This window comes from Protopterus annectens, chromosome 5.part1, assembly GCF_019279795.1.
Source record: "Protopterus annectens isolate FY-2018-M chromosome 5.part1, PAN1.0, whole genome shotgun sequence".
Classification (NCBI taxonomy): domain Eukaryota; kingdom Metazoa; phylum Chordata; order Ceratodontiformes; family Protopteridae; genus Protopterus; species Protopterus annectens.
The window spans coordinates 30,531,056-30,546,121 of record NC_056736.1 but is presented as its reverse complement, the minus strand read 5'-3'; positions in this window follow the sequence as shown (position 1 = coordinate 30,546,121).

Sequence of the window (15,066 nt, the reverse complement as noted above, 5' to 3'; positions counted from 1 at the left end):
TAGCATTCTCTGACATTGAAAACTACCTTACCAAAGCCCAACTTATCCTCAATCCAAAGAAAACTCAGGTTATGATTATAACCAGTTCTAACAAAAACACTAACAGTCAATTCACTATCTACTCCACAAATGCTACTCCAATTGCTCCAGTGGCACAGGCTAAGCTATTGGGAATAACCATAGACTCCCACCTAAAATTTGATAGTCATCTGAACTTAACTATTAAAAAAGTACATGCCAAACTGGGGTAACTCTACCGTATCAAACCATTTCTTACCAACAACACAAGATCAGCCATTGCTCACTCCCAGCTTCTATCCACCGTACTCTATGCATCTCCCATTCTGACTAATCTCAACAAAACTGAACTAAGCAAAATAGAAGCTTGCTATAACAGAATTGCCCGCTTTGCTGCAAATTGCTCATATAGAACTCATCACTGTACTGCTTTGAGACAGCTCCACTGGCTTGAACTGCCCAACCTCCTAACCTACAATCAGCTCTGCCTCTGTCATTCTATCTATTACCTCCCCAATAAGTGTCCTGCCCTCAAAAACCTAGTACAACATCACTCAGCCAAAAGGCCTCTTAGATCATCAAGCAAGCTACTACTAGAAGTCACCAACAGCTACAATAGCTTTGGAGATGCACTATATAGTAGTTTGGTGGCTAAAAAATGGAACTCTGTCCCTACTAGCATTCAAAACACATCATCCAAAGCCTCCTTTAAAGACCTCATCAGGCAACATCTCAAGCAAAGTTGGCAGTGCCATGATTGCTCCCCAGACTAGTGAAAGCGAATAACATATACATACTAAATCTAGAGCAATTGATAATAGTTTTTCAATCTTACTCACAAACACTGGCTAATCTACAATGTATGTACTGTACCTGTGTACTATATATGTATTCTACCTACATTCCAAAGTACAGCTGTACACCACAAATCTATTACTTACCTTTATTTTTAAAATTAATATTTTTTTGATTGTTCTCTCCACTGTAACTGTTTGTGCCACATACCACTGTAAAAACATGTCTCTTTTAATTTGTGTGTATACTGATCATGTCTAAATAACTAAATGTGTCTGTAATTTTTCTTTGTGGAGCTTTTCTCCCCGGGCCTCTGCTGAAAAAGGGCCTTTTCGGCTCAGTCAGACACCCCCGGTTAACAAATGTAAAATAAATAAAATAAATGTCCTCTCCATTGTTAATGTCTGTATGCTTATATTACATAGACATCCTCCACTGTTATGTCACCTTGTGTGACAGTCACATCATATACACTTGTCACTGTACAGTCCATTCGGTACCATGTGGCAATGTGATTAGTGTTCCTGCTGCAACTGTCTTCCATTTATTTCCTCATGTGCAGTACACTACAATGTTTCACTTGTCATTCTTCCCAGTATTCATCCCTACACTTCATCTGTGTGTCCCTATTCAATAAATACACTTTCCATGACTGTTTCTTATAAAAGGCAGTCCATATATCCATACAGATCATTGACACAACTTGTACAGACTGCCTGGAATGGGATTCCATAATACTCTGCACTATATACACTGTCCTGTCCTGTGCCTGCAACATGTACATTAATATATAAAAAAACTCTCATGTTCCTTGTGGCATTCCATGAAATCCTGATAATCCAGTATACTGGAGTGTACACATATGCTGTCCTGTTCTGTACCCACAACATAATACATTAATATATGAAGAACCCTGGTGGCTCTTATGACATTCCATGCAATCCTGCTAGCCCAGTATGCTGGAGTGTACACATACATTGTCCTGTTCTGATACACCATCCTGCCCTGTCCCTGCAACATAATACATTAATATATGAAAAATCCTGGTGGTCTTTGTGGCATTCTGCACAATCCCGTTAGCCCAATATGCTGGAGTGTACACATACACTCTCCTGTCCCTGCAACATAATACATTAATATATGAAAAACCCTGGTGGTCCTTGTGGCATTCCGCTCAATCTCACCAGCCCATTTTGCTATGCTGTATTTAAGTTCATTGTCCATGTTGCTTTACACAGTTTCCTGGCTGCAACAAAACCCTGCTTGCTTATGTTTGAAGGAGAGCTGTGGCATGAATAGTTCATTAAGCACTGCTGCTCACTAGGCAATCACGTAATCTCCACATAGGCTTTGGGTGAAGCCTACACCAAGTGTATTGAATCCCAGGGTCAGTCTATTTTCTTCTATATTCTTTATATCTGCTTTGCATTCTATTATTTTTTCCTCACTTCCATACCCTTCATTCTTAACATTCTTAATTTCTCTTATTTACATCATCCAGCAAACTGTTATAATTTTCAGCTACCGGGCTGCCTACAATACATTTCTATACTCTTTCTTTTAGCATGTGGCATAACGCCCATGAAACCAAAAACACATTGGGATATTTTAATCTCAGCCCTCCATCTACTACATTATTATATATTACTCCTCTCTTTATTGGATTCAAAACTTAACTAACCCCATACAAAAGCAAAAAACAAGTTTCCTATCTCTATTTTCCCTGGACATACCAGTACAAAACCTAAATACCCCAATTTCCCTAAAACATACCAATTCAATAAATACACTTTCCTTTTTAAAACTTAAATTAAAAGATTTCTATAAAATCGCCATCATTGTCATTTCCTCCAACACATGTAACCATTGAAATGTCATACTTTCATAATTTTCAGAATGAATGTCTAAAATATCTGTACTTCTGTTAATAAAATAAATTGCTTCTTTTCACCATTTCACAAATCCTCTGCTTTTTTCTTTATTAATTTTCAAGCCTACATTCTGTAATATTTTTGACTAAGTTGATAACCTGTATCCTCCACACTGTATTTTTTGCAATTCCTACTACATAGTCTGCATATGCCATTACTAAAAGTATTTCAATTCATTGCCCCAGTGATAGATGAAGACTGAATGTCTGAGCTTAAATTGCTTGAGGTTCATTTCACTAACTACTGGACTTCCTCGATAGGAAATCACAGTTGGCAATTTATGCAAACAGTGATGCCCTTTATGGGGTGATTTCCCCCTTCTTTTAAGTTGTTCTGATCAGAAACTTAGTATATATAAGTTTAGGGGAGTGTTAACCCCAAATCAGGGGAGGGGCAGCACGGTTTGCTCTCCTGCAAAAAATGCTTAAAAAGCATTTTTCAGCTGTCTTTGCTTGATGAATGCAGTTCTGGGATTCTGATCCATGGTGATTTCCCTTTTTTCCATTCATAGTGGAAGCATTTCAATTTCATCTTTATACCAGAGTTCTACATCCATCATTTCTTTATACCCTTCACTTACAATAATATTCATATACATAAAAATTAATTTACTCATTGGAAAACTGTGTCTAACTCTCTTTTTATTATCTCCTCCTATATATTTTAACATTAACCAAAACTCTATTGGTAATTTTAATTTATATTATTTATAATGAATTGGTTTATTCATTTATATTTGTTTCCCTAGTAGTGCACTGAACTCACTGGACCATTAGAAGACATAGCCTGGGTAAAGTCTCTCACTAATCCTAACATTTTTTGGTTAAAGCATGGCTCTACAAAATTATCCATAACTGCCTTCTGTTTAAGTTACCATAAACTTTTTCCACATCAATAGCCACCAGTCTTACTTCATTTCTTTATTTTTTTATACAATATATTACTTATTTAATCAGCATCAATGTTTCACTTTCTTTCTAAATTAATTAATTAGTTAATTTATATTTGTTTCTTGGTAGTATACTGATTTCAGTGGATCATTTGCAGGCATAGCCTGGGTAATGTCTCTCATTTTTTTTAAACCATAACTCCCTAAAATTCTCTATAACTGCCTTTTGTTTAAGTTATCATATGCGTTTCCACATCAATACCCAACAATCTTACTTCATTTCCTTTGTCTTTTATACAATATATTATTTCTTTAACCAGTATCAATGTTTCACTTGCTTCCTTACCTTTTATTAACCTATTTATTTTCCATTACTTTTTCTAATCTGATTTGCATTTTTAATTAAAATTTTGTAATCCACATTCATCAAACTTATTGGTCTACAATTATTTAAACATTATTTATTTCTTTCTTTCTTTCCTTCTTTCTTTCCATTCTTCAAAATGAATGTATTACTCCCTCACAAGCCTTACTTTTAACAAAACACAACTTTTCCCATTCATTTATAACTTTCACAAAAACAACTTTCTGAATTTTATTCATCTCTTTATAAAATAAAAATATATACCTGCTGACAAACATATTCACCTTACAAAATATGCTTTCCATCTCTGCTACTCTAATATCCCTTATTAAATATAAATTCTCTGTTCCTGAAACTTTTCACAACCCCCTTTGTTATCCATCTGTTATCATTTTGTAACTTTCTTCAGTACACTTAATTCATATTTAAATAATTTTTCCAATAAAAAATACATTCCTCCAGTCTGCTTTCTAGAATAAATCTCCGCCTTCTTAACAAACGTTCTTTTTATTTTTATTTTCTTGATATAATTCCCTTTCTTTATCTTCAAATTCCTTACTATTATTTTCCATTAACCACATTTTTTTCTTTAGCCTTACTATATTTCTTCGTCTTTTTATCTAATCCTTTTTCCACACAATGTTCAATGTATACATTACCCAACGATCTGTCCAGTTACCATGCATACATTGAGTGCAAGAGTCTTTCAATAATTTTATTATTTCCTTATATACATTCTAACTTCTTCATTATTTCATTGTTTATACTTTTATTATGTTCAATTTATTGTTTTACTTTATCAACCTTAGCCCACATTGCCTTATAGTTTGAAAAGCACACAACTATATTCCCCTTCTCTTTTCACTAAACCTTCTGGGAAAATTATATACTCTTTCTCTTCTATACTGATTTTTAAACCACCCAAACTCAAATTGCCTTCATTTATATAATATCTTTATCAATTTCTCTTATATTACATTTAAAATCCTCCTTTAAAATAAAGTTTATGTTGTCTATATTGCATATGGTTTTAACAAATCAAGCAATTCTTCTTTCTATTTTACTATATGCACAAACATATATAGTAATGAGCTTAAATAGTTTCTCTTCAAATCAAATCAAATCAGGTGCCTTAATACTAATGTGATGTAAAATTAAAATATTCTCTTTTAAACATCATCACAATTCCTACACATCTTTATACCCAAATTCCATTTTATTTTTCCTTTCTACAACTCTAACTGCTTCTCATTTCACTACTTATAAATCTGATATCAGTCAACACAATTATATTTGATTTCATTTTTTACACTATTGATACACCTTCAATCTTCTCACATCACTCATAATGCTGCTCACATTTAAAGTAACCACTGTACAACCATCCATTTCTTTTCTTTATTTCTCTCAAACATATTAGTTTAAATGTTTACTTTTGTAAATGTCATTTACTTTTTTTAATACCTTTTTTTTACTCATAACTGTTTTGTAATGAATATCCTCTTCATCACTTGTTTCATAACCTTCCTTAGATGCACTTTTTCCTTTGTTTTTTTTTTTTACTTTTACATCAATCTTTTCAAGTTCTTTTAATATTACTTTATCTTCTGATTCTTCTAATATTGTTCCCTCCTGCTCCACACTATTTATTGTCCTGGTATTTATTTATTTCCCTTTTTCACAGTCCACCCATAAGTGCTCCAGTTGATACATCTATGATATTTCAACTCACATATTTTTACATCATGTCCAATTGTGGCACACAAAGCTATTTTCTTTTACCACATGTATCAATCAAATGCTATTCTTTCCCACACTAAAAACAAATATTTGTCTGGTCCCAATATTTCACAGAATCCATGTTCTTCTCAACATTTATAATGCTTGGTCCATGCATAATCTTCTCATTTACCACCTTTACTATTGTAAAATGTTCCCATACACCTGCCTATAAACCTCTGTTATATGCTTTCTCAATATCTATTACATTACTACACATTTATTTCAAATGCCTTTTAAAAATATTTCCTCATTGTCCATGCAAAATTGCACATGTATTTTACTTTTACTCGGTCAATTAAAAGGCTTAATTACAAATATCCTCTTGTTTCTCAAATTCACAAAAAAAATCAAGTCTATGTCCATTCTCAAAAATAAAAATGTTTATTTATCAAAATGAAAGCTCTTACCTGATGGACTTCAGTGCCCAGTAGAGCAAAATGTCATACCTATTTCTTTCTTTCTCCCTTTTCACCTGGATTCTAACTGCATATCTCCATTATTGCACACTTTTCTTGCAGTTCTGCTTTCTCTCCAGTCCTCCTGCAGCAACCACAGCATACAATTATGTTCTATTATTCTGTCCTGCATTGTCACTCCCTTAAAATCCCACACACTTTGTCATTATGAATTCTTTCCATTATTCCCCCAATACATTTCCTGCATTTTCTGCATCACTTTGGTTGATCAGGTCCTTCAATATATCATCCCGCAATCCTCTCAACTTGATGGTTGTAACAAAACAGTCATTCTTCACTTCTTTTTCCAACACTGTATCTGCAAACAAATCACACTGAGAAACACTGTCTGTATCTTAAATAGCTCCATTGCTTCCATCTCCACAAACTACATACAATTCTTTCACTCTTATGTCATGTTGTCAGTCTAGCACCATCCTCCCATTCACCACTGTGCTAGGAATGGGATATGCAGACATACTTGTAAGCTGGATGAGCTTTGAGCAGTGTTAGCTTTTTGATGCCCTGGCCAAGTTCATTTGATAGTATGAATACCACAGTGGGTCTCCTCAGAAAACAGGCCACTAGCCTAGTGGGACTAACTTGATTAACAAATGCATTTATTGATTTATTTATCATTTGTTAACCAAGAAAGCTGACTTGCAACAAAGCCAGTTTTTAGCAGAGGCCTGGGGAGAAACGCTCCAGATGCATGTCACTGTAAAAGATACATAAATAGAACAAACAAAGATCAACTTCTTCAACAACTGAATCATATTAGCCTTTCTAGATTATTTAACAATACCTGCACCATCAAGTCATTACCTAAATAAAAAACGGCCGTCTTATTATACAACTTTATCTGCCAAACTACCATTGCTTCCCAAATCTGCATCAATTCAAGAAAAGTAATATATCTTTTTATGGTATGTGAGACAATTAAAAAAACAGCTTACAATTAAAATTAAACCCCACATGTTCAGTATTGCATTTCTATAGAGCTGAAAATCTTCCAAAGAAATAAAATCGTGAAACATGGACAAAACATTAAAATTCACTAAAAATATCACTGTCTATTAAAAAATTCTCCTTAACTCTTTTAAACACCTTAACACTGTTATCCTTTTCCTGCCACCAATTAAAAGATTTACCAATGACCCATTAAGTGTCCTAACTGACCCTATTGCTCTCCAAGCAAAATAAACAACCCAAGTGACTTTGTCACCTCCTTTATCCTAACCTTTGTCCTGCTCAGTACACCTCCAATTCTATTGTGCCATTTAGACAGCTTATCTTCGGATAAATGCAAAGAGATATCTAAAGATAAGCCTAAAAAAGCCAACACTTTTGCTAGGCCTTCCTGTTTCTCTTTTATCGATAGCACACCCAATGCCTTGCACAACTCTATGAAAATCGCAACACCCTCCATCACTCAGCCTTTACCCTCACTCACCAAGAGAAAATTATCCAATTGATAGCATCCTATGACTGAAAAATCTCAGCTTCTAAATCAACTGCAAGGCAGTACTAAACTTGTCCAAAGTTTCAAGAATATCTGCATAACCTATGGACATGAACTTATCAGAAGTAACATCTATCATGCATGTATATTCCTAACATTGGGCAGTCCTCATCTTTGATAGGTAAAAAGTGAAATGCCGAATCGATATCCAACTTTACTAACCGAGGTTCAATGAAATAACAGATTACTTTTACTACATCAGATCTACACAGATAGCTTCCATTATCAATGTGATTCTTAACCGAAAACCTTCTGGAAAACCTAAGTGATATATCAGGTAATTTTTGCTTGGCCTCTTCTTGTAAACTAACTGTTATGGTAACATCCTGTACTCTTGTAGCAGTTGAAAAAAGCAAAGGTCCTAAACCCTACCTGCCCACATCTCTTTATCTGTTTAACTATTAGTAAGTGAAAAGTAAGTTCTTTACTTTTCACCGACCATAATTTATTACAAACCTGGTTACTGCCTTGCAATGATGACTTAAAGTAACCTTTTATGAATCTGCTTATTAATTCTTCAGTTATTTAATTATTGGGATACTACCCAAATAAGCTATTAAAAACTCAAACCTGATAGGAGAGTGCCATGGCTGGTCTCCCAACCCCATATCAAAAGATGGGCTGGTCCCTATGCCCTCTAAAGTTACCTATACCCCTAACATTATCCTTATCCTGGCCTACCCCTAACATTATCCTTATCCTGGCCTACTATCTTCCTGTCACCCTGGGGAAATGTAGCCCCAGGGGAGCATGACTTTCTTGTCCTACCTCTTTTGCCCAATATTTACCCATAGTATGAGACCACCACAATAGGTACAAGCATGTGCAGACCTTCTCTTAGCCCAACTGTATCAACCCAAATTAAGCACACAGCAGACTTTTGCTGTACTTGATTCCTTGTCCTGAACTGCATTTGTAAGTCCCCTTGCTCTGTCACAGCTCCTAAGTATCAGCATGTTTATACTCTGATGAAAAAGAGATATGAACTGACTTCAGTTTCCTAAAATGCTGGTCATATCATAACCAAGCATTCCCTTCTCTCAAGGGCTGCACCTTTTGTATTGTCCAACAGTAGGCTAATAGAGGAAGATCTTGCTTGGGATCTTTCTCTAGAATCACTGCCATGAAATGCATATACCTCAGTGCCAAATTATCTCACAACCTCATCCTCAGCATGCTTGCTCTCTTTCTCTATAAAGTGGTCAGAGCTGCAATAAGATCAGAAGATCCAGAGGCTATGCCTCAGTGATACACTTACCTAGCAAGTCTCTGCTCATTCAGCACATAACTCCATTCTCCACTCACCCAGTACCAATTTTGGCCTGGCTTGTCAGTTAATTGGGCACTGGCATATGTATTTTGCAAATGCACCCATGTAAAATAGGATGCCAACCTGTGCTCCTGCCCTTAAGTACTAACTCCCTCCTTCCAGTCCTAAAACATATACTAAAACTACCTCACTTCCTTTTCCTATCTAACTCCTTCCTCCCCTACTGAAATACCTCAGATAACCTAAACTTCCTTTCACTCTGCACTACCTAAACCTACCAGGCAGGCATTCTTGAACAAAAACATCTGCTTAGCAAATATGTACTGTTATTTAAAATGTAAAGCATATTTTCACTGCATTAATATTAGTCCAGGTGGTTTAAAAGTACTGTTTGGCAGGCACTGCTTCTTTTCACACCATCCCATTCTTAGTTATTCTCCAATTAAGGAATCAGGCTACTTCAATTAGTTTGGCAGATAACCAGAGGATTCAGACTATGGGCAGTTAATGTGCTTCTTCCTTTAATCCAAAGTAAAATTTCTGAGCACCCATTTGCTTACAGTGTGACTCTAGGCAAGTCACTCAACCAGACAGTGATTCCAAGTTGAGCTTGAAAAGTAACACTCCTCCCTAGTTGGCTTATCAGTTAAAAAAAAAAGCAAGTAATGCTAATATGGTTTCAGATAAAACAAGTTAGATGCATATTTAGCAGAAGAAGAAATGTATTATGATAAAGCTGTGCTCACAACTTAGTTTTTAAGATGAGTAATTAAGTCATGGGAAGTTGAGTAAGAAATATCATTACATGTTTACTCTCTTATGGTTAAATTGTTGAACTGAGTTATTATTATGCAGTCATAATATCTTGTGTTTTATTGTCAAAGGTAATATGATGCTGTCTTGGGCTGCACAGTAGTCCCATACCTCTTAGACTTTTGCAAAGATAAACACAAGACTGGAACTATCTGTCCTAAATTCACAGTACGAAGAAGCAAAAGGCAAGGCCTTGAGGGAATGTTCCAGACTTATTGGCCTGACATATGGCAGTGTAGCATACTAAGTAGGGTTTTACCATGTCCTATTGATTCTTAATCAGGTCTCCTAGTAAGCACTTAGCGGACAAAAATGTAAATGGTGCATAACCACTAAATGAATGTGAATTTTATTGTAGTGGAGAGAAGCTATTTATTGTAGTCTGTGACTGTTGAGCTGACTGCATGCTTTACATGTGTCACATCTCTTTGTTGCAGTTAATAGTTCCTGTTTGAAAATGGAAAGTAATAAAGTATTTCAACTGAAAGGTTGATGAAATGGAATTGGTGTATTATATGACTTTGCTTTCACTGTGTGTCAGGGCTAGTCGATGTGTGTTCCATTACCATATACAGAAGTTATAAGTGTGACTAGGCCAAGGTAGAATGTACTTATTGCAGGCCATGTTAAGATAATTGTGAGATAAGGCAGTGTTAGTGATGTCTGTGTTTCACCGCTACTAATATTGTTATAAGTTATCCTCGAGTTGGCGCCTTGCTTTTTTAAACCTGCATTATATTGTAATGTTGTGCCTGACATTTCAGTCCATTTGGCTGACCTCTGGGAGGCACAACAATAAACTGTAACTATAGCATTAGCATCCCTATTAATTCCTAATAATGCCTAATAAAACAGAATTAATTTAAATAGTCAGCTAAATATATGGGACACACCATCAAGTCAACTTATTCTTAGACTGTAGGCTACTAAAGCTTTAATGTGTGTGTGTGTGTGTGTGTGTGTGTGTGTGTGTGTGTGTGTGTGTGTGTGTGTGTGTGTGTGTGTGTCTGTGTGTATGTATGTGTGTGTGCAAATGCCCTAGTTAGAAAGGACAGATATTTAATTATCTTGCTCAGGTTCAGACACTGTATCTTGACCATAACAGACAATGGCCTTACTCCTTTATACCAGCTACATGACTCTTACAGTCAGACTTTCATTAGAGCTAGTTGAAATGTCCTGACATCGTTTCTTCAGCCATTTATTGGTTCATACAGTTTGTTTCAGTGCAATGGAAAAAATATTCAAAACTACAATTTCAAAATGCACTCTAATAAACGTTGCTGTATTTAACAAGAAATACATTAAATCAAGAAGGTGATTCATATAATACATGCATTTCTGTGTGGTCCTAAAAATGTATGCAGGGGACAATATATACTTAGTCCACCACTGGCTGACTGCATTTCAATTTATGGGAGTTTCAAAGGAAGAAAAGTTAGCTGTTGCTCATTCGGCATCTGTTTTCAGTGTGCAACTGTTTTGTTTAGCAAATCGCTAGCACTATTTGTGCAAGGAAGTTTGAAAGGAGTGTTAGCAGCTTAACAGGTAACATACTTGCCTTTGATGCAGAAGGCTGTGGGTTTTATCAGTGTATATCACTTCAACTAAGTTTACTTACCTCGAATGGCTCCATCGACCTGACATCATTGAACTGACATCATCAAACAGCCCTTCATGGAACATTCACATCGGCAAATGGTTTTCTTAGGGAAGGAAGGTACTTGGCCAACATACAGAAATTTGTCCTTTTCCCCACTGTAGTGTGACCTCAGAGTTGGTATACATAGGTAGTGGGAGTGGGATGCTGGTGGGTATGGGGGTCCTAGTCCCCCATTTTGGTGGGTTTGATGTACTGTGGCATGTGTGTGTATAGGTATGCTGGCCAAGTGATTTCTTGCTATGAGAAAAACGTTCACTGATGTGAACACTTGATGAAGGGCCGTTTGATGATGTTGGTTCTATGAATAGCCATTCGAGGTAAGTAAACTTCTATGAAGTGATATTGACCTGAGTTTTACTCCCACACCATGTAGATGGATTGCCAGCACTTCAGCACAGTTTAATGAGGGGTGTGCTACACAAAAGATTATGGTCTGGATTCAATAAACCCTACATGGCTCACTATAATCATGTTTGTGTCATGCGCACTGATTTGTGCTCAGTAAACAGCTCTACGTACGCAAACATGATAATTACAGCATAAGCAGCTGAATTATATCCTACACAACCAATCCAAGATGGTGGAGCTATTCAACAATCTATAAAACAATCATGTATACTTAGTGTAGCTTCTTGCCTTTTATTCTAAAACCTTTTGGATTACCACCACAGAATCTAGACTGGAGGGAAAAATATGTTAGTGGCTGTTGCTGCTGCTGCCCTTCCACATATGTATGTGCAACAGGCTTATGTCTATGCTGTTGCTGCTGTTAGACTTCGCGAAAGGAGGACAAGGGTATTTAGACCCCGTTTAACTTTTCATGGTCTGCATGAGGTAGAAATAGTAAAGAACTACAGGGTGGATACAGACACAATCCAGGAGCTCTGCAACCTCTGTTGTCCTCACTTGAGTTCAAGGGCAAACTGAGGGGAACCAACACCTGTGGTGACCAAGGTATTCATAACACTTACAATGTTAGATACAGGAACATCTCAGAGTCCCACAGCGGCCATCATGGAGGTGTCACAGGCATCAGCATTTAGGATACTAGATAATTTCCTAACCCTATGATACAGCATGCTAGTGACTACATATATCCCCCCCATACCCTGGATGACAGAGTTGGAACTATGCAGGATTTCTACCCCATAGTAGACTTTTCTGAAGCCTTTGGTGCCATGGACTTTACACAAATTTACCACCCAGGGAACAGGGAAGGGTCTACATTAACAGTCAAGGGCTCCATTCCAATAACTGACAAGTCATGGCTAATGCTTAAGGGAATCAACCTGAATGTGTGTGCTGGCAACCTCAGCAATTACCAACACTCCCATATTTGGTGCAACTCACAGCTTTTTCAGAGGTTTTCCAGGGGTGATATCCCACAGGACCATTCACTGGGAGACGCTGATTATGTACACAAACTGTGAATGATGACACCCATTAGAAATGCACGCACACCCACAGAGGAATGCAAGGCACATGCTCAAACCAGAAACATCACTGAGCATGTGTTTGGTCTGCTGTAGTCAAGGTTTCAGTGCCTAGATACATGAGGGAGTGCTCTACAGTACAATCCCTGTACTTGTGCTGAAATTATCGCACTCTGTGCTATCCTACACAATAATCATCCTACAAAAACAGCTGCAACAGAAACACCAAGGGCTAGGAGCAAACATTCCACCACTACCACTGGCAAGGTCACCCCAGCCACACACAGGTGAGGAGTCAGAAGGGGATCCACCAGCTGATGTGGGTGTAGGTAAATGTGGGTATGCAAATTTTCCCCTCGCTCTGGTCAAGAAGCAATAGATAACACACATGCTGCCCACATAAGGGGTACACCTTTCATCCTATAAACATAAAAAAATGATGCCAGGCAACACTCACAGCCTTTGCCTACCCATGTAAAGACCATGTACTTCTAACATCAGACAGAATCAGCCTGGAATGACAACAGTTGTAACTGCAGGACTATCAAGGAAAGTGTTGAACCTGTAAAAAAAAAATGTGTAAGAACATGAATGAATGGAAGAAACCTGCATACTTTTACATGAAAATGTACCTAAGTAGAATGTGTGTGAGTTGTCCAGCAATGATATTGGCATGTGACATAAGAGACGTATGTAATATATACTTCTACATTTTATCAGTTAACATGTCCTATGCATCTAAAATACACAGTAAGGAAGAATCGGTCCAAACACTACTTCATAGTTTCACTGAAGGTTACAAGGCTAATGGCCCTAGATCACTTACAGGCCTAGCCATATTTATCCTGAGTTGCCCCAGTTGTCAGTGGTTAGAGAGTAAAGCTCACAGAGCTAAGGGTCTATGATAGTTAATACCAAATTCCTCTGTCCAGGATGGACATGAGCACCACCCCAGCAGTGAATTTGCCATCACCTATCCATTAATCTTGGTTATGTTTGAAGAGGGTCAGGGAGGTGCTCTATTTCATGTGAATTGTAAGTTTGTTCCAGAGAAGTGGCAGTCTCTGGGAGATGTATTTATCTCTCCAGCATGATCTGTTCATGTCAGAGGCTAGGTTAAGATCCCTGGAGTTAGTGACCCACATGCAGTTTGATTTAAGAATGTTTAGTATTTCTTTTAGGGTTGGGTCATAGACTGCCCTATAAGCCAAGCACAGGTCACCCTTTAGCAACCTGTAGGATACAGAATATAGTGACAGGGCTTTCAGTCTTTCTGCATAAGACTTGTTTTGTGTACCCTGTTATTTCTTGGTGAGAAACACATGTGCTCTGTCCAATTGTTGCAGGTGTCTGGTGAGGTATATGCAAAAGGGAACAGTGTACTCAATTATTTGTTTGATGAGGACTGAATATAATGAAATTATAACATCCTTAGATCTAGATGTAATGCCTTTAATTATAAGATGTGCCACATAGAAGGATTTCCTTACTACTGTGGATGCATGGTCATCAAAGTTCAGGTTGCTATCACCCTGAGTACCCAGATCACATACCACTGGGTCTGCACTCAGGGGAGGGGGGGCGCTGTCTACAATGAAATTAGCAGGGATGTCAGCTTTCCCAAAAGGAATAATAATATATTTTTTGCATTTAGCTTTAATCTGTGTCTTTGGCACAAATTTCTTGTCTTCATTATCCCTGTCTGCAGTATATTAATATCATTGGGGGATTCAATGATTCCTCCCAGTTTGCAATTGTCAGTGAATTTGGCCAGCCACAGGCAGCCCAGGTTTGTCTGGACTTCTGTGAAATAAATTCCGAACATTAAAGGGCCCAGCAGAGAATCCTGTGGTACACCACTGGTGAACTTAGTCTTTTGCTAGAGGTGAAGTCACCCACTTTGACAATATGTGGCATGTCAGTGAATTAGTCAGCTACCTATATGGTAATGTAGGAGTTAATTCCCAACTGGGAGAGATTCTCCATAATACTTGAGTGGGGGATTGTATCAAATGCCTTGGCAAAGGCACGATAGGTGGTATGCAGTTTCTCTTGTCCAGGGCCTTGGTGGCTTTCTCAAAGAAGTCCGGCATGTTTAACAGGCATGATCTACCTTTAACAAATCCGAACT